Below are 22,456 nucleotides of genomic sequence, written 5' to 3' on the forward strand. Positions count from 1 at the left end.
TGTAAGGGACCAAGTTTCACACCCATATAACACTACAGGCAAAATTACTGTTTTGTATATTTTAACTTTTAGTTTCTTAGATATTAAACGAGAAGACAAAAGTTTATGAAGAGAGAAGTAACATGCATTTCCTGAATTAAGCCTACTTTTTATTTCCTCTTTAATATAATTTTCATTTGTTAATATTACTCCTAAGTATTTGAATTTGGAAACTGGTTCAAACGAGTTGTAATATATGATATATATGATATACTAATAAGGATCATAATTATGATTAATTGCTTACAATTGGTTAATTGGATAATAACTATTCATTTCGGTAAAAAAACCTAGTAGCGGCGGGAGGCCTCCAAGAGATAGCATTGATATAAATAGGGACATTTTTTTAATAGGGGGAAGTTTTAGTATAAACAGTTGATGGATGTAGTATGTCTTGCTTATTGAAAATAGCATAATAGCGGAGGAGGTTATAAGGATGTATAACAGTAAATACGTTAATCAGGTATTATCTTCTGCTGTTATTCTTAGGATGATTCATGAGATATGATTAATTGATGAAAATGCTATAATTTTTCGTAACGAAGTTTGATTTAACCCTCCAACTGCTCCAATAATTGCTGATGTTCTAATTGTTACAATTAGAATTATATTTATATTGTCAATTACATATCTGAGTAACGTTGATGGGGCAACTTTTTGAATAGTTGTTATTACTAGACAATTAATTCATGTTATTCCTTCCATAACTTCGGGCATTCAGATGTGGAATGGAGCTGCTCCTATTTTTATTAATAAAGCTAAGGTTAGAAGCTGGGCCTGTATGTTGAAATTTATTGAATTAATTATAATTAATGCTGCGGTCAGAATTATTGATGATGCTAGTGCTTGAATTAAGAAGTACTTAAATGATGCTTCTGTATTTTGCTGATTATTTGGTGTAGAAATTAATGGAATAAAAGATATTAGATTAATTTCTAAGATTATTCAGGCTCCATATCATGAGGTGGACGAAATAGAAAGGAGGGTTCCTATTGTGAGGGTCAATAGGAATATAATTTTTGGGGGGTTGTGAGCATTAAAAAGGGAAGGATTAATTATAAACCTTCACATGTGGGGTATGAGCCCTCTAGCTTAATGAGCTTACCTTCTTATTATATTTTGGTGTATTATGCACTATGGGGTTTGATATCATTGGGGAAAGTTCAATTCTTTCAATTATAAAAAATAACTTTATTACAAATAATAAGAACATGTTAAATTTCATGTATACTTTACGCTATCATGGTAATCCTTTTTCAGACATCTTATTTATATATTAATTATAATAGTGGGCTAATACAATTATTTATTAGACTTTTATTTTTATGATTAATAAGTAGAACCTATTTATTAAATAATATAAAATACTTCACTATTGTTTTTAATTTTATTTAATTTTTTGAAGTATTTGTAGCTAACTTAAAGTAATTGACTTACTTAGTATGTCATTTTAATACTTATCGAATCTAGAGAAAAAAGAAGTTAATATATCTATATAGAACACAATTTTGAGGATAAAAAATTGTGTTCTATATAGTATGGGAAAGTGAGTATAATTAAAATGGGGGGAAATTTTCGTGAAATAATTTCTAATTACAGTTTAATTTAATATAATACATATTATATAATAATAAGAACCTCTCTTTATATTTTAAATTAAAGTTTTATTCTAGCTTAAATCTCCTTAATTAAATTTCGCATATGTATTTTATAAAGAGAGGTAGGATTTCCGCCAATTTTTTATGGGTTGAGACGGCATGTTTGAGTTTGATGGTTCGCAGTGCGTGGGTTTGTTTAATTTTAATGTAAATTAGATTACAGGATTTTAATTTTTAATAATATATTTGTCCGGCTAAATTCGTGCCAGCTGCCGCGGTTAGACGTGGGAACATAAGTGGAAGATTGTTGGATTAATTGAAGTAATAATTAATTTTTGGTTTTTTATATTTTATTTATTAGGTGAAATTTTTAATATAATTTGTTCTTTATTTTTATTAATTTTATAAAGGTGGTGTATTAAACTAGGATTAGATACACTATTATTATCATTGTAAATTTAGTCTGAGTAGTATTAGTTATGATCTTGAAACTCAAAGAATTTGGCGGTGCTTTATTCTATTTAGAGGAACCTGTTCCGTAATCGATATTCCACGTTTTATTTGACCTGTTATTGTAAAATATCAGTTTGTATACCGCCGTATTTTGAGAATTTATACATATACAGGGTGGCTCAATATGTCACTTAACACCCCCAGTACAACGCCACTGCGGCATGGAACGTGAAAATGGCGATGACCAATTGTTATCAGGCCAAGAGGGAACCACATTGATGTCACCCGCATGGTCGGCAGCCATCTTGATGTCCGCCATCTTGAATTCAACTTCAGAAATTTAAATGAGAAGGGGGTCGTGCGACATATCAAAATGGGCTAGAATTTCACCAGGAAAACAACTGTGACATTTGTTTTCACCTAACTTTAATTGTTGCAGAGTTAACAATACCACAAAGTTATGGCTCAATAAGTCACTTAACACCCCCAGTACAAGGCCACTGCGGCATGGAACGTGAAAATGGCGATGACCAATCGTTATCAGGCCAAGGGGGAACCACATTGACGTCACCCGCAAGGTCGGCAGCCCTCTTGATGTCCGCCATCTTGAATTCAACTTCAGAAATTTAAATGAGAAGGGGGTCGTGCGACATATCAAAATGGGCTAGAATTTCACCAGGAAAACAACTGTGACATTTGTTTTCACCTAACTTTAAATTTAAGGGCGATTTCCGCATGGGAGAGTGACACGTCCTTTCCTTTTTGCTTAAATGTTTATTGTTCAAATAATCGTTAGTATGTGATTATGTGGTATTTATTGTTAGACCAATCACTGAAAATGTCCGGATATTGACTTACCGGTATGTACATATCTTGTAGTATTGGTTGGCATGGGAATTACGATTGTGTTTTGTCTTTACACAAAAGTTTAAAAGAGTGATGATGTGAATTGATCGTGTCAAGAGTAGCATATTTCCTTTTTCACTGATCTGAACGAAAATGCCACTAACACGTGAGGAACGGATTGTCATCATATTGATGTCAAGGGAGAGAAGTACGCGTGACATTGCCGCAGACTTCAATAACCGCAATCCTGCAAGGCAACCGGTGTCACATGTGGCCGTGAGCCATTTGCTGGCAAAGTTCCAAGATACTGGATCTGTGGATGACAAGCCGCGACATGGACGTCCGAAAACAGCCACGGATGAGGGTACTGCTGTAGCGGTGTTGGCATCATTTGCAAAGTCCCCAACCCGTAGCACACGGAGACTGGCGCTGGAAAGCGGTGTCAGCAGGGGTTCAATTCAAAGGATTGTACGTGACCACCACTGGCATCCGTATAAGATACAGCTGCAGCAGCACCTTAGTGAGGACGATCCAGACAGGCGTTTGAAGTTTTGTGAGTGGGCTATAGCACAACTGCAACGTGACCCTGCCGTCGGTAGGAAGATTCTGTTCAGTGATGAGGCTAATTTTTATGTGTCGGGAGAGGTGAATAAGCAAAATCTGCGGTACTGGTCAGCCGAAAATCCACATTGGACAGATCCCAGAAAGGTGACGGGAGGCGTGAAGCTAATGGTGTGGTGTGGTACTTGGGGTTCCCGACTTGTTGGTCCATTTTTCATTGAGGGCAACTTAAATACAGAGGGCTACTTGCTTCTGCTACGGGAGCAGATCTTACCATTCTTACTGTCCGAGGATGCGAGCTATCCTGAATGGTTCCAACAAGATGGTGCTCCACCGTACTATGGGATGATAGTCCGTCAGTACCTGGATCAACAATTCCCTCACCACTGGATTGGTCGCCGAGGGACTGTGGAATGGCCTGCACCCTCACCTGACCTGACACCATTGGACTTTTACCTCTGGGGACACCTGAAAGCCATGGTGTATGCTACGAAAATCAGGGATCTGGCCCACTTGCGCACACGCATTGTGGATGATTGTACTGCAATAACTCCTGAGGTTCTTCAGAATGTGGTAAGGTCATGGGAGAGACGATTACACGTGTGTGTTGCGCCAGAGGGACGTGATATTGAGCATGTGTTATAACTTTGTGGTATTGTTAACTCTGCAACAATCAAAGATAGGTGAAAACAAATGTTACAGTTGTTTTTCTGGTGAAATTCTAGCCCATTTTGATATGTCGCACGACCCCCTTTACATTTAAATTTCTGAAGTTGAATTCAAGATGGCGGACATCAAGATGGCTGCCGACCATGCGGGTGACATCAATGTGGTTCCCCCTTGACCTGATAACCATTGGTCATCGCCATTTTCACGTTCCATGCCGCAGTGGCCTTGTACTGGGGTGTTAAGCGACTTATTGAGCCATAACTTTGTGGTATTGTTAACTCTGCAACAATTAAAGTTAGGTGAAAACAAATGTCACAGTCGTTTTTCTGGTGAAATTCTAGCCCATTTTGATATGTCGCACGACCCCCTTCTCATTTAAATTTCTGAAGTTGAATTCAAGATGGCGGACATCAAGATGGCTGCCGACCATGCGGGTGACGTCAATGTGGTTCCCTCTTGGCCTGATAACGATTGGTGATCGCTATTTTCTCGATCCATGCCGCAGTGGCGTTGTACTGGGGGTTTTAAGTGACTTATTGAGCCACCCTGTATTCTTTTTTTCTCTTGTAATATATTCCAGGTCAAGGTGCAGCTTATTAATGGGTGGAGATGGGTTACGTTATGTTGATTTGGATGGTATGTTGAAAATATATTTGAAATTGGATTTAATTGTAATTTTGTTTTAGAATAGCATTTTGGTTTATTAGCTCTAGGGTATGAACACATCGCCCGTCGCTCTCATTTATATAGGTGAGATAAGTCGTAACATACACACAGGAAGGTGTGTCTTGTTTTATTAATATCAAAATATTTCTATTAGGTAGGGTATTCATTTACATTGAATATTTAGTCGTGCGATTCGACATATTTTGATAGGAATTTTATTACTATCTAAATTTTGTTTATAAATTAAAAGGAATTTTATTGATTTTGGTTATATATTTAGTATATATAAATTAGTGTGTTATAGATTATTAGTACAGTGTTAGGATTTATTAAATATATGAAATATTGATTTTTATTATAGGAGATGTTAATAATCGTACCTTTTGTATCAGGGAGGATTACATTTTAATTAAACATTCTGTTTTCTCGAAAGATGAGGGGCTAGTAGGGTTAATTTTAAGGTAAAAGTGTTATATTTTTCTGTTAAAATTACTATTTGTAATAAAATGTTATTCGACTTATCTTATGTCTAGTTATTGTGGAATTATATTTAATATAGTTTTACATTTTAATACTTTTTATATTAATTTATATTATAATATTAATATTTAGTTATGACTTGGGGGATGTGCTTCTGGTTTTTATATTGGTTATAACTTTATAATAAACTATTATATTTATTGGTTTGGAGATTGCTAATTTTTGTAATTTTGTTAAAATTTATTTGGAATTTTGTTAAAAATTTAGCTTAGTTTTGCTTGTCTAGCTAATTATATATTTTAATTAATTTGATTTGGAAATTATGATTCTATTAGTATATTTATTTAATTAATTAGAGGAATTAGGCAAAATTTTATTCTCGCCTGTTTATCAAAAACATCTTTTCATGGTTTTATATGAAGTATATCCTGCCCAATGACGCTTGTTTAATGGCCGCGGTATTTTGACCGTGCGAAGGTAGCATAATCATTAGTCTTTTAATTGGGGGCTAGAATGAATGGTTGGACGAGGAATAGACTGTCTTTAGTTAATTAATGTATAATTTTACTTTAAAGTGAAAAGGCTTTATTTTTTAAGGGGACGATGGGACCCTATAGATCCTTATATTGTTTTAATAATATTTTGGTTAGTATTATAACTATATATGTTATTAAATAATATTTTGTTGGGGTGATGGGAAGATAATATTTAACTCCTTTTTATTTAATGTTCAATAATGTTTGTTATTTGGATCCATTTTTAGTGATTTAAAGAATAAGTTACCTTAGGGATAACAGCGTAATCTTTCTTGAGAGATCATATCGACAGGAGGGATTGCGACCTCGATGTTGGATTAAGATATCATTTGGGTGTAGCATTTCAAATTTGATGGTCTGTTCGACCTTTAATTTCTTACATGATCTGAGTTCAAACCGGCGTGAGCCAGGTTGGTTTCTATCTCTTAATATTGAAAGTTTTTTAGTACGAAAGGACCAAATATTTATATTATATATAATATGTATTGATTAATAATAATTACTATTATGGCAGAGAAGGGCATTGAATTTAGAATTCAAAAATGAAGATAAATTTCTTTTTATAGTAGATGATATTAGACTTATTTATTGGAGTTATTTCTTTTATTATTTTGGTTGTATGTATTTTAATTAGAGTTGCTTTTTTACTTTGTTTGAGCGTAGGATTTTAGGTTATATTCAAATTCGTAAAGGACCAAATAGGGTCGGGATTTGTGGCATTTTTCAACCTTTTGCTGATGCAGTTAGGCTATTTACTAAGGAGCAAACACTACCTATTTTTAGAAATTATTATTCTTATTATATATCTCCAGTTTATAGTTTATTTTTATCTTTATTTGTTTGAGTTGTTTTTCCCTATCATACTTTATTATTTAATTTTTATTTGGGGTATTTTTCTTTTTATGTTGTATAAGAATGGGGATGTATACAGTAATATCTGCTGGATGATCATTTAACTCTAATTATGAATTGCTTGGTGGTCTTCGAGCAGTTGCTCAAACTATTTCTTCTGAAGTTAGATTGGTCTTAATTTTATTGTCTTTTATTTTTTTAATTGGTGGTTATAATTTACTTTTATTTAATATCTTTCAGCATTATTTGTGGTTTATTTTTATTGCTTTCCCACTGCCTTTAACTTGATTAGGTTCTTGTTTAGCTGAAACTAACCGAACTCCCTTTGATTTTGCTGAGGGGGAGTCTGAACTTGTTTCTGGATTTAATGTTGAATATAGTGCTGGTGGATTTGCTCTAATTTTTATGTCTGAATATGCTAGTATTTTATTTATAAGTGTTTTATCTAGAATTTTATTGGTGGGGGGTACCATCTTTCTTATTCTTTTTACTTAAGGATTATTTTTTTAGGATTTATTTATATTTGAATTCGAGGAACATTACCACGATATCGTTATGACAAACTTATATATTTGGCTTGGAGGAGTTTTCTTCCGGTTTCTATAAATTATTTTTTTTTGGTGGTTTTAGGGGGTTAATTATATCAATTTATATTTAATTGCATAATAGTTAGAATGCAAAGATTTCTAGAATATTTACGTCCTATTTTATGTTTTCAAGACATACACTTAAAGTTTCAACCAAGAAGCCAATTTTTTTAAAATTTTATCTCATAGTAGTAGTGTTGTAGGAGATATGAGTAGATGGTACCCGAGATCTGACCAAACAATAGACCCATTAATTGACATTAATGGCTTTTTATTCATTTTCGAGGGGTGACGCTATTGTTAATTAATCAAGTGCCACGTGTCGGAGGTGGAGGAAAAGATGAGTCATCGATGACTCATGCACACGTGTGAGTTTGAAATTAATGGTTTTCCATTAGTGCACAAAATATACTATTGTGTATTCAGTTTTCGGCCTAAGCTAAACTATTGTTGTATTTTATATATGTGTTTCTGGCGGATATGAGTCACTGATGATTTATACAAACGTTGGAGTTTGGAATTAATGGTTTTTCCATTAATGTACAAAAGACACTACTGTGGAGTTCGTTTTTTTACTCTAATCTAAGCCTATTGATGTACTTTATATATGAGTTTCAGCCGGATATGAGTCATGGGTGCTTTATACAGACGTGGGAACTTGGAATTAATGTTTTTTCCATTAATGTACAAAAGACACTTTCGGCCTATTCTAAGGCGTCACGTCCGGCCATTTTGGCGTCGGTGGTGAGTCATATTTAGTATAATTAAGGATCCGTATTTACCCGAATTCAACCGGTCCCGACGCGTTCGATCGGAGGTAGAAGATATTTTAACACATGTTTGCTTTAAAGGCGAAGAAATTGAAGGATGTAGCCTGTATGAAAACGAAGTATGCGAGCAGAAGATATGTTATTAATATTAACCTGTTACGCAAGGACCTGCTTCGAGTTTGCATTCTTCGTCACCCCAAACTGCGAGCGTTCATGGACACGTGAGGGGGAAGAAAGGTTCTCTATTGTTACGGCCCCCATCGCTCGGTCTTCTTCCGGAGTTGAATGGAAGCCTGGTCCCGCCAATTCTTTTACACACGAGTATTGATTTTCTTTGAGGTTCCAATTTTATTTGGCAGAAGTAATATACGCGTTCTTTTTTCTTCTGCCTTTCGTAACATTGCAAAGATTATTTAACCTAAGGCGTAAGGAATTTGGCTGAACTAGGAACAATCAGTTCCTGTATCTACAGGTTAAAGTGGATGCGAACCACTATTTGCCCTTATTTCTAGCTTGCGAACCACGGAGCCTTTGATTATTGGGTTATAAACATCAGGATTCACGTAAAATTGACCAGATGTTTTTACTGATAGGGCCAATATTTCGCATTTTTTGTGTATTTTTACTCAGAAAACGCTATTTGAACGATTCAAGCAAGAGTTCGCATGGCAATTTAAACACACAAACTGCATTTCTTCAACTTTAGCTGAAGTTTAGGTTTATTTTTTACTCTAATATCACAATTTCATCTATTCAGGCAACATTTTTTTATTAAATTTTGGACTCACAAACACATTTTTCAACTTTTAACTTGTTATTTTAAAAGTATATTTCCATTTTTTACTCTAATATCACAATTTCATCTATTCTGGCAGGAGTGTTTATTGCAGTTTAGACTTGCAAAGATAATTTTTTCAACTTCTTTTATTAATTTTTCTATTTATTGCCTTTTGTATCTTATATTTTTTAATTCTTAACTTTGAGTTTTGTTCTTTATTTCAAAAAAATTCTCTAATCACTAAGGAAGAAGTACTTTTGAGTAAAACTGTACCCACAAACTTTATTATTACTATTATTATTAGTATTATTATTATTATTGTTGTTGTTTTTGTTTTGATGTAGTTGTTGAATCTTGTTGTTGTTGTTAGGGTTTATTGATTTCCACTACGCTATTTTTGGTTTGGTTCGTAGGAAAGTTTGCTTATTTTAGAGTTTCCTCGGTATTTTCTTACTGTTAGGTTAGGTAAAGTTTCCTAAATATATGAGTAGGGTTCCATATATTCTTGTTCTTGCATGTTTTTCATATGATGTGATCACCACAACTCTCCAAGTGCCTTTACTGCATGTTTCCATTTTTATTGAGGGTTGGTGGGTCTTAGAGCCACTTTATGCATGAGAGAAAGCTTGAAAATTTCGATCTCAGATAACCGTCAACCTTATGTCAGAGTATTTTCGAGTATATTTTAGACTTAGATGTTCCCCATCTGTCTTTTTACCGTACGAGATGTAAAGATAAAATGTTCCGCATGTACGTAACAAGCATTAGGTTTATTTTGAAACGAAAAATGAACAAGTCAAAAGTACATTTTGCTATAAACATAGAAACTATGTTTCATGTTCCCCCGGAATGTGAATGTCGGAAAGATACGTATTTTGTAGACAAAATTCATTTTAAGCACCGAATAGAGTCAACAGAGAAAATATTGGCACCTATACTGACTACATCTCATAGGTCAGCCATTTTGTGTTTGCTGTTCAAGCAAGATAACATAAAATAAACGCTCACGTTGGAACAAAGCTCATTTTACAATGGATTTTCGCTTTGGTCACCCGTTTGCTATGATTGTGTGCGGCCCGTCTCAGAGCGGGAAGACTACATTTGTGGACAAGTTACTATTTTATAAAAATGAAATGTTTACTCGAGTACCGAAATCGATACTCTGGGCGTATGGTGCTGTTAGACCAAATCTTAAATTGTGTCAAGACACCAATATTCAGTTTGTTGAAGGAATACCCGATATTGCAAATATGGATATTGAATCTCCAGGATTAATTATTATTGACGATCTGATGAACGAGAGTGGAAAAGATTCTTCAGTAGCAGACATTTTTACCAAGTATTCTCACCACAAGAACATGAGTGTTATATTTATTGTACAAAATTTATTTCATAAAGGTGCAAAGATGCGGGATATAAGCTTGAACGCGCATTACATTGTGTATTTCAAGAACCCTCGAGATAAGCAACAAATAAATTATTTGGCACGACAATTCAAACCTGACGAAAGTAGAAGTGTTTTGCAAGCATTCGAAGATGCAACAGATAAACCTCATAGCTATTTAATGTTCGATATGACACAACAGAGTCCCGAAATATTAAGAATGAGGGCGCATATATTTCCAGACGAACAATTAACTATATATGTGGCAGGAAAGCACGCAAACAAGTCATTTCTGGTGCGTACTTCAGAATGACTTCACAACTAAACCAACACGCTCCAGCGCTCAAAGTTTTGTGCAAATCCAACCCTCAGCTGCGTAAACTATTGTTGCACCGTGCGTCCCCCGATCTAGTACGCGTTCTCGGTCAATGTGCTGCCAATACAATAAAAGGGAATGTTCCACTTTCAAAAGTACAAAAGTCTAAGCTCCAAAAATTTAAAGTCACTCTACGAAAGCTAGCTGCAAAGAGCACTTCGCTTAAAAAGAAGAAAAAGTTGCTTATACAAAAAGGAGCTGGATTTCTATCTTTTCTTATTGGCCCTATTATCGCAGCCTTAGGAAGTGCCTTGTTTAACAAATGAGTGTAAAAAAAAATGATACTGGTACCTGAAGAAGCAGGAGCCGCAATGCAAGCTTCTGCCGCTCGTTTACAAATGCACGAATCGCGGTTAGATTCTGATATTCATGCTATATTGGCAAGGCAAGATTATAGTGAACCCGAAAAATGGAAATTATACCAACAGGCTCTTCGAAGATACTTACAACATACGAGTCCCAGTCAGATATATTTACCCGTGATAGAAGAACAAGATATACGTGTAGATACAGAGCGACAAGAACCTCCACAAACTGCCACACTCAAAGAAGAAATTGTTGCTTCGTGCCTAAAACACTCCAGAAAAAGACAGAATTGTTATTGAAAAGATTGCTTGGTTCTCGGAACATAAGCTGGGATTCTCAAGGAACAGTCACCATGCATGGGAAATTATATCAAAATTCCAATATAGTCGATTTGATTAACGAAGTTGTACGCCCACGTAAAAAAAGCAGGGAACCAATAGGAAAAGATCAGTTCGAACGCATTCTTCACTCTTTAAACATCCCTCGCGAATATATTGTTACACGCACGCCTCCACCCCCTTTAAGAAAAAGGAAACCTGAATTGATTTGGGAAGACTTGTAACATGGATCTGAAAACTTTGTACTATAATCATAAACTTCCTACTTCTTTTTCTAATAGTGAAAAAATATCTAAGGCTTCAACACAATCTAGAACACAAATTCAGAACTGGTTGTCAGAACAGGATGCGTATACCTTACATGTTCCTGCTCGTAAAATTTTCCCTCGTAAACGTTACGAAGCTACGGCTCCTCTTGAACTTGTTCAAATGGATTTAGCTGACATGCAAAATATCGCTCGATTTAACGACAGTTTTAGATACATTCTTTGTGCAATTGATGTGTTTTCAAGACAAGCGTACTGTGTCCCAGTAAAAAACAAATCAGGCGAGGTTATGGCAAAGGCTATCACAAAGATTATAAATATGTTGGAATATCCTCCCGTGTATTGTCAGACAGACAAAGGCAGAGAGTTTTACAACGCTCATGTGAAGAAAGTGTTTCACAAGTATAATGTGCAACATTACAGTGTTAATTCTGAAATGAAAGCAGCCGTGGTCGAAAGATTTATACGTACTATGAAATCAAAATTGTATAAGCATTTCACTGCAAATAATACCTACAAATATATTGATATTCTAGCTAAAATTGTTAAATCCTACAATCATTCTTACCATAGATCCATAAAAATGGCGCCTGCAGAAGTAAATTTTGATAATGCTTTACGAGTGTGGTCTCGCTCGCGCGTTAAACCAAAAGAAAATATCAAATTTAAATTTAATATTGGTAATTATGTAAGAATAAGTAAAAACAAGCTCAAATTCGAAAAAGGTTATTTGCCTAATTGGACACAGGAAATATTTGTCGTTGACAAACAAATAAGTACTGATCCCCCAACGTATAGAATCAAAGATTGGAACGGAGAAATTATAGAAGGGATATTTTACGAACCTGAATTACAGAAAATTAACTTGGATCCAAATAGACCTTTTATTATTGAAAAAATATTGAAACGAAAAGGAAATAAGGCGTTTGTACATTGGCGGGGGTATCCCAGAGCCATGAGATCATGGGTATTTATTTCTGATATTACTCAAGTTTAGGTTAGTTGACACTATGGCACGAGACGATTTCTATCTTACTTTACCCTCCAATGCAAGTTTAGACTTGTTTCCAGACAACACAATTGCTCACTATCGTACAAAGTTGAGTGAGTCAATCGAATTGGATCAAAAGTGGGTCGTTGCTGTAGCTGAAGTACATATGACATGTAGTTTCTATAAGATAGCTGGAGATAACAATATTATTATATATGAATATAAACCTAAAAACAGAGACGAAGTGTTTTACAGTGAAAGTGTGGTCCGAGAAGGATTTTATTCCAATATTTCTTTGTTGCTTTCGAATATTCCTCCTCCAAAACGAAAAGTGCTTGCTCAACATGTAACTTTAGGATACGATGCACATAAACACACAATTTACGTGCAAACAACTTTGGAACATGATGAAAGCATGAAAGTACTTTTGTCGCCTTCCTTGGTTCCAGTGTTTGGTTATTCGTTATCTGTTCCAGAGAAAAAGGAACTTATACATTCTGATATGGGATCAGGGATAGTACGAACCTGTTCCACGTATCCATGCAACATGGATTTTCATATTCCACACGAGATTCACATTTGCTCAAATATTGTGAAATCTCAACCAAATATCGGCCCCGTGATAAGATCATTCAGCACTGTAGACTATGAATATGGAACAAAGAAAAGTTATATTTTCGAACCACGACAATACATAAAATTTGAAATACAATATATTGAAACAATTGAAATACTATTAAAATCAGAGCACGGCACCCCTCTCCCATTTCAGTTTGGAGCGTCGAGCGTAACATTACATTTTAAAAAAGCGGAACAATGATCGATGAAGGCAGTGACAACGAATATTACGTCACTTTGGTTTCAAATGCGTCCAAGAAACTTTTCAGAAACAATACACCTTCTCATTTTAGTACCAAACTTGCATATCCAATCAACTTAAATTCTGGAGAATGGGTTGTAGGGCTCTCTGAAGTCCACTTTACTAATAGTCTTTACAATGTTATGAAAGGGGAAAATGAGATTGCATGGACAGTTCAAAACTCACAGCCAGGTCAGGCAAATAGGCAGAGTGGAAAAACGGTGGTGCCCCCTGGATATTATCCCACTGTAGACTCTGTGTTACAAGTTTTGAATGAAAATCACATAGGAGAAGGGCTTTTTCGTTTCAGGTGCAATTACTCCGCAAACTCTGTCGAAGGAAACTACGATTCTCAATTATCCACACTCAAATTTTCGCGCATCTTAGCATTACAGTTGGGCTTTGAACCAGATAGAAATATTGTGAAGCAATCACAAGCTTCGAAACAACCAAATTTAAGTATTGGCGTTCCACAACAAGTTATGGTGTACAGCGACATAGTAAGTCACCAGATAGTAGGAGATACTAAAGCTCCACTTTTCAGAATGTTTACAATACCTTCTGTTCCGTATGGACGTTCACAAAACATTATTTTCAATCCTGTTCATTATTTATCAGCATCAAAGCATTATTTCGACACCATTGAAATCCTTTTAAGGGACAATGCTGGTCGTAAACCTTCATTTGCATTTGGGGAGTTGACCGTTAAACTTCATTTTAAGAGAAAATGAAATACGACAGAGGCGAACTGTACCGCAATTACTATCTCGAGCAGGCCGGTTCGGGACTCCCATATTACTCAGGTCCACCCTTTCAAAGGGGACACGGGTTAGGATCTATCTTCAAGGGGTTGTTCCGTCTGGCTATTCCATTACTCAAACAAGGCGCTAAAACTTTAGGAAAACAAGCACTGACAACTGTGATGCAAGTAGTGGGGGATGTCCTGGAAAATAAGCCGGTAAAGCATTCGATTAGAACTCGGTTAGGCGAAGCAGGAGAAACATTGAGAGGCAAGGCAGAACAAAAAGTTTCTCAACTTCTCTCTGGTAGCGGAAAAAGAAAACGGAAGGCTGCAACTATAAAATTTGGCATCCCTCTAGTACCTTCTCAGTTCAAAAAGAGAAGGCGTAGGGTAAACAGAGATATTTTCGATAGCTAACCACCATGTCGTTCTTACATCCTGGCTCCTGTGATTGTACAAACTCGGAACTTGATTTGTTTACAATTCCACTCACTCAGACAAGTATAGAGAATTCAGCATTAGTTGAATATCGCCCACTTTCAACGCTAACTTCAGATTCTCCAATCGAATTTTCAGTAGTTGGGGGCGGCGATGAATATTTGGACCCTTCGCACGTTTATTTGTATGTGAGATGTAAAATTACTAAACCGGATGGAGCAAATTTGGCTCCAGATAACTTGGTTTCCCCCGTGAACAATTTTCTACATTCACTCTTTTCTCAAGTTGACGTAATGTTGAACGACAAATTGATTTCATCCTCCTCTGGATCATATGCCTACCGTGCTTACATTGAAACTTTATTGAATTACTCGAACGAAGCTAAAAAATCTCACCTCACTGCCTCTCTGTGGTATCGCGATACTCCTGGAAAACTAGAAAATCTAACAGAAAACAAAGGAATTGAGAAACGCATGTCTTTTGCAACAGGTAGCCGTAGTTTCGAAATGTATGGTCGCCTTCATACAGATATTACCTCTCAGCCCCGCCTTCTAATGAACAAAGTGTCTATGCGAGTTAAATTGCACAGAACAAGCGATGCGTTTGCTTTAACCTTCGAGCGGGCGCGCCTGCGCAAAATTTACGCCAAAAGCAATTTTCTTTAATTTTCTTGTGTTTCCTTTGATTTCGTCGACCTATGCTTTTTATGTATTCCTCAAATAGGTATTTTGTGTTGCATATTAGCAGTCATTGTTACTAATCAATATGTTATACTCTGTCAATTGTTGTTTATTTCAGATCAGATCACCGTGTCGTAAAGTTTGCGCTGCGCGCCTGCTCCTGTTCAGTAATTATTTCGTCCGGTCATAGTTGAAAATGAGTCGACAAAACGTAGACATTAGCGAAATTCAACGTATCCTTCAAGTTTCTTGAATAGAATAGATTGATTGATTTTGTTTTTGAGTCTGCTTTATGCACAGAAAGGCTAATCGCGACTTGACCTACTTTGGTAGGTAGGCTCGTTCCCAGGATGTCTTGAGGGGACGGACATATCTTAAAATGTGAAAGTAAGTTCTTATTATTTGGTTTATTTTACTTAGTTTTATATATATATATATAGAGAGAGAGAGAGAGAGAGAGAGAGAGAGAGAGAGTATTTGTGTGCGCGCGCGCGCGGTGAACGAAGGGGGAAGGGGGAGTGAGTACAGAGGATATTGCCATAGACTGCCCATAATTTTTCATATGACGTAGATAATTTTTACTAGATTCGATCCCTCTTGAACTTGGATTGTAAAGTGTTTGTACATAGACTTGTAACATTTAGGTTTTCAGCAGAAATATCTGTCGTAAAAAGTATGACACGCGCCTGCTGATGAAAACCGTGGTGCGCTATAAATATGTAATAAGTTACGTACTGTTTTTTTCTTTTTTTTTCAGCATTCTAACTTGTATTTCAATATGTTTCATTTATATTAACCTCAGATATGATATAAATAAATGTAGACCCCAAAACATTTACGTTTATATTATAAAAATCCTCGCTCATAATGAATGATACTAAATGACGTAAAAAATGCGTCACGCGCCCGCTGGTGACACGATTATGAACGCGCCCGCTAGAAGGTTAATAACCAGTGGGAATTCAGAATATCGAGTTCAGTTACAAGATGTCTCCTTATTTGTTCGCCGTGTGACAATTAGCCCTCATGTAGGCTTAGCTCACAGTGAAGCCCTTGAAAAAGCAACAGGAAAGTACCCTATAACACGAGTAGAAGTAAAATCAATCACACTGCCTCAAAATATCACTTCCTACAATCTGGATAACATCTTTTTAGGTACAGTACCTAAACGTATCATAGTAGGATTCGTATCGAATAGTTCTTTCATTGGTAGATTTGACTCTAACCCTTTCAACTTTCAGCATTTCAATCTTAGTTCGCTTCAGTTTCAAATTGGTAATAAGTCTATCCCAAGTCAGCATCTGGCACTCAATTTTAGTTACAAAAACATCGTTCAAGCATATTACTCATTATTCTCTGGTACTTCTCTTTATTTTTCTGATAGTGGGAACGGTATATCGCGTGAGGACTACGATAATGGATTTGCCCTGTATGCCTTTATTCTTTCACCAACCATGGAAATTGATTCCACCTGGGACTTAATTCGCGACAGTAGTGTGACATTAAAGGTCTCTTTTGCTTCGCCACTTCCCTCCTCAGTCACTTGTGTTATTTATGGAGAATTTGATTCTCTGGTACAAATTGACAAGAACCGCGCCATATATACTGATTATAGCAAATAAGCCTTCAGTTGAGTGACTGTTGGCCTCAAAGTAGGCTCACAATATGAGAGCCGTTATCGATTTTATAGGTTTTCGAGATAATCATGGAAAATATATTCCGAAAGAAATAGCTGTTGTGGATCCAGATTCTAATTGTTTGCAATCATGGGTATTTAAACCTCCGTGCGCATGGGATGATCTCGATATCAGAATACAAAATGAAAATTTATGGGAAACTCAAAATGTGCACGGCCTCTCTTGGCAAGCTGGAGAAGAGAATTTTACCAATATGTCTACTATTTTATCCTGCTGTACCGAAAATGCCTCAGCCATTTATTCCTTTGGCGCAGAAAAGTGCCATTTCCTTTCTACCTTACTTCAACGCACTGTGATGAACTTGGAGCAGCTTGGATGCCCTAAATCAGCTCTACTAAGTTTCCCTACCTATACCTGCTGTGAGAAGAACCACCGCCTGAGAAAAATAGCTTGTGCTCTGAGAAACGCGCACCTGTACGGTCTTTTTCTACACCACTACAGTTTCATTCAGCACGTTGTACCTGCATATGCCTCAACTCAAGACGAGAACAACTCGACATCAGACTACAAAGAAGGCAGCAACTCGTCGTCAGACGAGAACTTATATTCATTGAATTCGGCTGCAAAATGGATACCATAAGATTTGCCATGACAGTACATCAAGACAGTGTTCTATCTGAAAGCTTCGTTGGAGTGTTTGCAGACAATACGTTACCGAAAAATATCAAGCTTCCAGCTTCCCTGATTATCAATACAGACAGAGATTCGGGGCCTGGAATACATTGGACTGCCCTGTACATTGATTCGAATTGCCACGGAACATACTTTGACAGTTTTGGTGAAAACCCCAGTGCTTCTGTGACAGCGTTTTTGAAACGCAAGTGCCTTTGTTGGTGTATAAAGAGAACAGTTATTCAGAATCCATTGTCCAGTGTGTGCGGATTGTACTGTATTATGTTCCTCTATTATGCCAGCAGGAATCTAACTATGGGATACTTTCTATCTTTCTTTGGGAAAGATTTGAAAAAGAATGACCGCATAGTGAGAAAAAAATTTACAAATGCGTTTTCTTGACTTTATCAACAGTGTGGATGCTGTGAGAGCCTAATCAATGAGCAGAGCTTTGTAGTAGCTGGATGTTCATTAGCCTCAGAGTACTTGGGTAAAATGTGAACATGGATAGCAGAATTTTGAGTGAACAGTAAGAAACAATCAGCCTGGATACCGCACTTGTGATGAAATTATATTAGAGATAAAAAAAGCGTTAGTATAACGCTACTTTGTAGTAGAATAGTATTCTCTGATATGTAACAATTGAAAAAGCTTGATGTATTACATACTTTGTAGTAGACTCCCAGTCAACACACTAACGTTGCCACAACGTTGTATGAATGTTGTATTTATGATGAATGTTGTATGTAGGGGAACAACGTTGTGATAACGTTGCCACAACGTTGTATTTATGATGAATGTTGTATGTATGGGAACAACGTTGTGATAACGTTGCATCAACGTTGCAAAAAAACATTCCACTGAATATGCTTTAGTTTGGATGATCACCACCATGAGCGCCACAAGCGTCAGATCGGAGTGTTTTGTTTAATCTGAATTTGTGTGTGCACTGACCACCAAACTTTATATTTCCTACAGCGTACACTAGATGGCAGTGCAACTCAAATGCAAAACAAACATAAGTTTTAGTAACACAAATAAGGATACTTTCGATTGTAATTAGTGAAAAAATGTGTTTTATTATCCTTCGAAAGATGTGTGAATATTGAAGTTGTAAGGAAGATCAGAAAATGAAATGTGTTGAATACAAGTGAAACTCCCATGATAAATATTTTTATTCCAGACTATATAATCCGGAGGTAAGTACTGCAAAAAAAAAAACGATTACCAGGTGTAGTTAGAGGTTGGTCAAGTCATCACAATCTCCAGACTAACAATTGCCTATTTTGGTGGAGCAGGAAAAGTTTTTATAATATGTAAAGAGAAACTGTGACGATACGCATATGTATTATATACAAAAATGGCTTGGCAAGATTGCTAATAGCTTACCATGCGAAATAACCATATTTTAAATATGCATTGTTATATTCATAAATTACACAGGCAGCAAGGTAATGTTGCAAAAAAGTTGTGGCAACGTTAACCCCTGACATACCTAACGTTGCTACATAATGTTCAGTACATGTTGTGACAACGTTGTCAACCAACGTTGCAGCAACGTTGAAAAAAATGACCCTGAAACGTTGACACAACGTTTTCACAACGTTGTATCAACATACATTCAACGTTGTAACAACGTTAGGTATGTTAGGGGCTAACGTTGCCACAACGTTGTGCCAACATTACCTTGTTGACTGGGCTAGTTTGTGAAAATAAAATTTTCGTCTGTAGAAACCATTTGTTTCATTTGTAAAAAGTGGTATTGAATTACTAAAAAAGGTACTTGAAAAGTAAATAAACCACCACAGTATTAAAAATAAACCTAAACTTCAGCTAAAGTTGAAGAAACGCAGTTTGTGTGTCTAAATTGCCATGAGAACTCTTGCTTGAATCGTTCAAATAGCGTTTTCTGAGTAAAAATACACAAAAAATGCGAAATATTGGCCCTAACAGTAAAACCATCTGGTCAATTTTACGTGAATCCTGATGTTTATAACCCAATAATCAAAGGCTCCGTGGTTCGCAAGCTAGAAATAAGGGCAAATAGTGGTTCGCATCCACTTTAACCTGTAGATACAGGAACTGATTGTTCCTAGTTCAGCCAAATTCCTTACGCCTTAGGTTAAATAATCTTTGCAATGTTACGAAAGGCAGAAGAAAAAAGAACGCGTATATTACTTCTGCCAAATAAAATTGGAACCTCAAAGAAAATCAATACTCGTGTGTAAAAGAATTGGCGGGACCAGGCTTCCATTCAACTCCGGAAGAAGACCGAGCGATGGGGGCCGTAACAATAGAGAACCTTTCTTCCCCCTCACGTGTCCATGAACGCTCGCAGTTTGGGGTGACGAAGAATGCAAACTCGAAGCAAGTTCTTGCGTAACAGGTTAATATTAATAACATATCTTCCGCTCGCATACTTCGTTTTCATATAGGTTACATCGTTCAATTTCTTCGCCTTTAAAGCGAACATGTGTTATAATATCTTCTACCTCCGATCGAACGCGTCGGGACCGGTTGAATTCGGGTAAATACGGATCCTTAATTATACTAAATATGACTCACCACCGACGCCAAAATGGCCGGACGTGACGCCTTAGAATAGGCCGAAAGTGTCTTTTGTACATTAATGGAAAAAACATGAATTCCAAGTTCCCACGTCTGTATAAAGCACCCATGACTCATATCCGGCTGAAACTCATATATAAAGTACATCAATAGGCTTAGATTAGAGTAAAAAAAACGAACTCCACAATAGTGTCTTTTGTACATTAATGGAAAAACCATTAATTCCAAACTCCAACGTTTGTATAAATCATCAGTGACTCATATCCGCCAGAAACACATATATAAAATACAACAATAGTTTAGCTTAGGCCGAAAACGGAATACACAATAGTATCTTTTGTGCACTAATGGAAAACCATTAATTTCAAAGTCACATGTGTGCATGAGTCATCGATGACTCATCTCCTCCTCCGCCTCCGACACGTGGCACTTGATTAATTAACAATAGCGTCACCCCTCGAAAATGAATAAAAAAGCCATTAATGTCAATTAATGGGTCTATTGTTTGGTCAGATCTCGGGTACCATCTACTGATATGATGAAGTATATCAAATATATAACTGTTAATACCTGTCCAGTAGTAATGTATGGGGTCTCTACTGGGCGGGCCCCAATTGAAGTTAATAGAATAAAGGTTTCAAATATTAATCAAAATAATACTTGATTTAAGGGGTAAAATTGTAAACCACGAAAATTTATTTTATGATGTATTGGTATAATAAATAGAATTATGATGGATAACACTAGTGCAACTACTCCTCCTAGCTTATTTGGGATTGATCGTAGAATGGCATATGCAAATAGAAAGTATCATTCTGGTTGGATATGTACTGGACTTACTAGTGGGTTTGCTGGAGTGAAGTTTTCTGGTCTCCTAGGGTCGTAGGAAATATTAATTAGAGTTGTATTAATATTAAGATTATACATATGAACCCTAATATGTATTTTATGGAGAAGTATGGATGGAACGGAATTTTGTCCATATCGCTGTTAATAGAAAGTGGATTATTAGATCCGGTTTGATGTAAAAAAAGTAGGTGAATTATGGATCTTGCTCTTAAGATAAATGGTAGTAAAAAATGAAAGGCGAAGAATCGGGTTAGTGTAGCACTGTCTACTGCGAAACCCCCTCAAATTCATTGAACTAATATAGTTCCTAAATATGGGATTGCTGAGAGTACGTTAGTAATTTCTGTGGCACCTCAGAATGATATTTGACCCCATGGTAGTACATATCCAACAAATGCTGTTGCTATTGTTGTTAATATAATTATAACCCCAATAGATCATGTCTGAATATATAAATATTATCCATAATATATTCCTCGGCCAACATGTATATACATACAAATAAAGAATATGGAGGCCCCATTGTCATGAATAGTTCGTAATATCCATCCATAGTTTACATCTCGACAGATGTGTATTACTCTAGGAAAGGCTAAATCTGTTCTTGAAATATAATGTATTGCTAAAAAAAGACCTGTTAAGATTTGAATTGAAAGACATATGCCTATAAGTGAGCCAAAATTTCATCAGTAGGAAATATTTAGTGGAGCTGGTAAGTCTACTAGTGCATTGTTTGCTAGTTTAAGCATGGGGTGATAAGTTCGTGCTGGCTTTGTCATTTGTAATTATTTAATTATTTTTAGTTGTCCATGTACAAGTCTAGTAATTTTTACAATTGCAATTAATGTAATAAATAGATAGACTACTGTTATGGTAGTTATTATTATAATGGATTCATTATATAATTTTATTCCTGGCAGTGGGGTTGTATTTCTTCAGGTTGTATATGTATCTATATTTTGTAGTGTTGAGGGTGTTAATAATGGGTCTATTATTATTAGTATAAAGAAACATAATAATATTAGGGCTATGTTTATAATTATTATTTTTGTTCTTATTTTGATTATTTCATTTGGTGTAAGTCTTGTTGTATAAATGAATAGAACCAATATTCCTCCTAAAAGTACTAGAAATAATGCATAGGAAAGTCATGTGGATTTTAAAAATGTTGATATTATTAGCCATGCAGTAATAGTTTGTATAATTAGTATGATCCCTATAGATTGTGGATGTTATATTTGTAATATTATTAGTGCTATCAGTATAATAATAGTCAATATTCATTGGATTTTAATGTCAAAGGGTAGTTTAATTAAAATATTGGCTTTGGGAACTTTTTATGATATAAATATATCCTCCTTGATGTTTTTAGAATTATTAATTCACTTATGATTTACAAGACCATTGTTTTCACTAAATTATAAACACTTATGTTAAGAATGTTATTTTTATTTATTATTTTATTTATTAGATTTTCATGCTTTATTTCTCAACGGAGGCATTTATTAGTAACTC

General features: G+C 35.7%; 1 pseudogene; it reads right to left on the reverse strand.

The window, feature by feature from the left end:
• The window catches only part of LOC145983055 (NADH-ubiquinone oxidoreductase chain 2-like), a 46,222-nt pseudogene that overhangs the window by 8,311 nt on the left and 15,455 nt on the right, over positions 1-22,456 (reverse strand).

This window comes from Lepisma saccharinum, unplaced genomic scaffold (genome assembly GCF_977018435.1).
Source record: "Lepisma saccharinum unplaced genomic scaffold, izLepSacc3.1 HAP1_SCAFFOLD_597, whole genome shotgun sequence".
Classification (NCBI taxonomy): Eukaryota; Metazoa; Arthropoda; class Insecta; order Zygentoma; family Lepismatidae; genus Lepisma; species Lepisma saccharinum.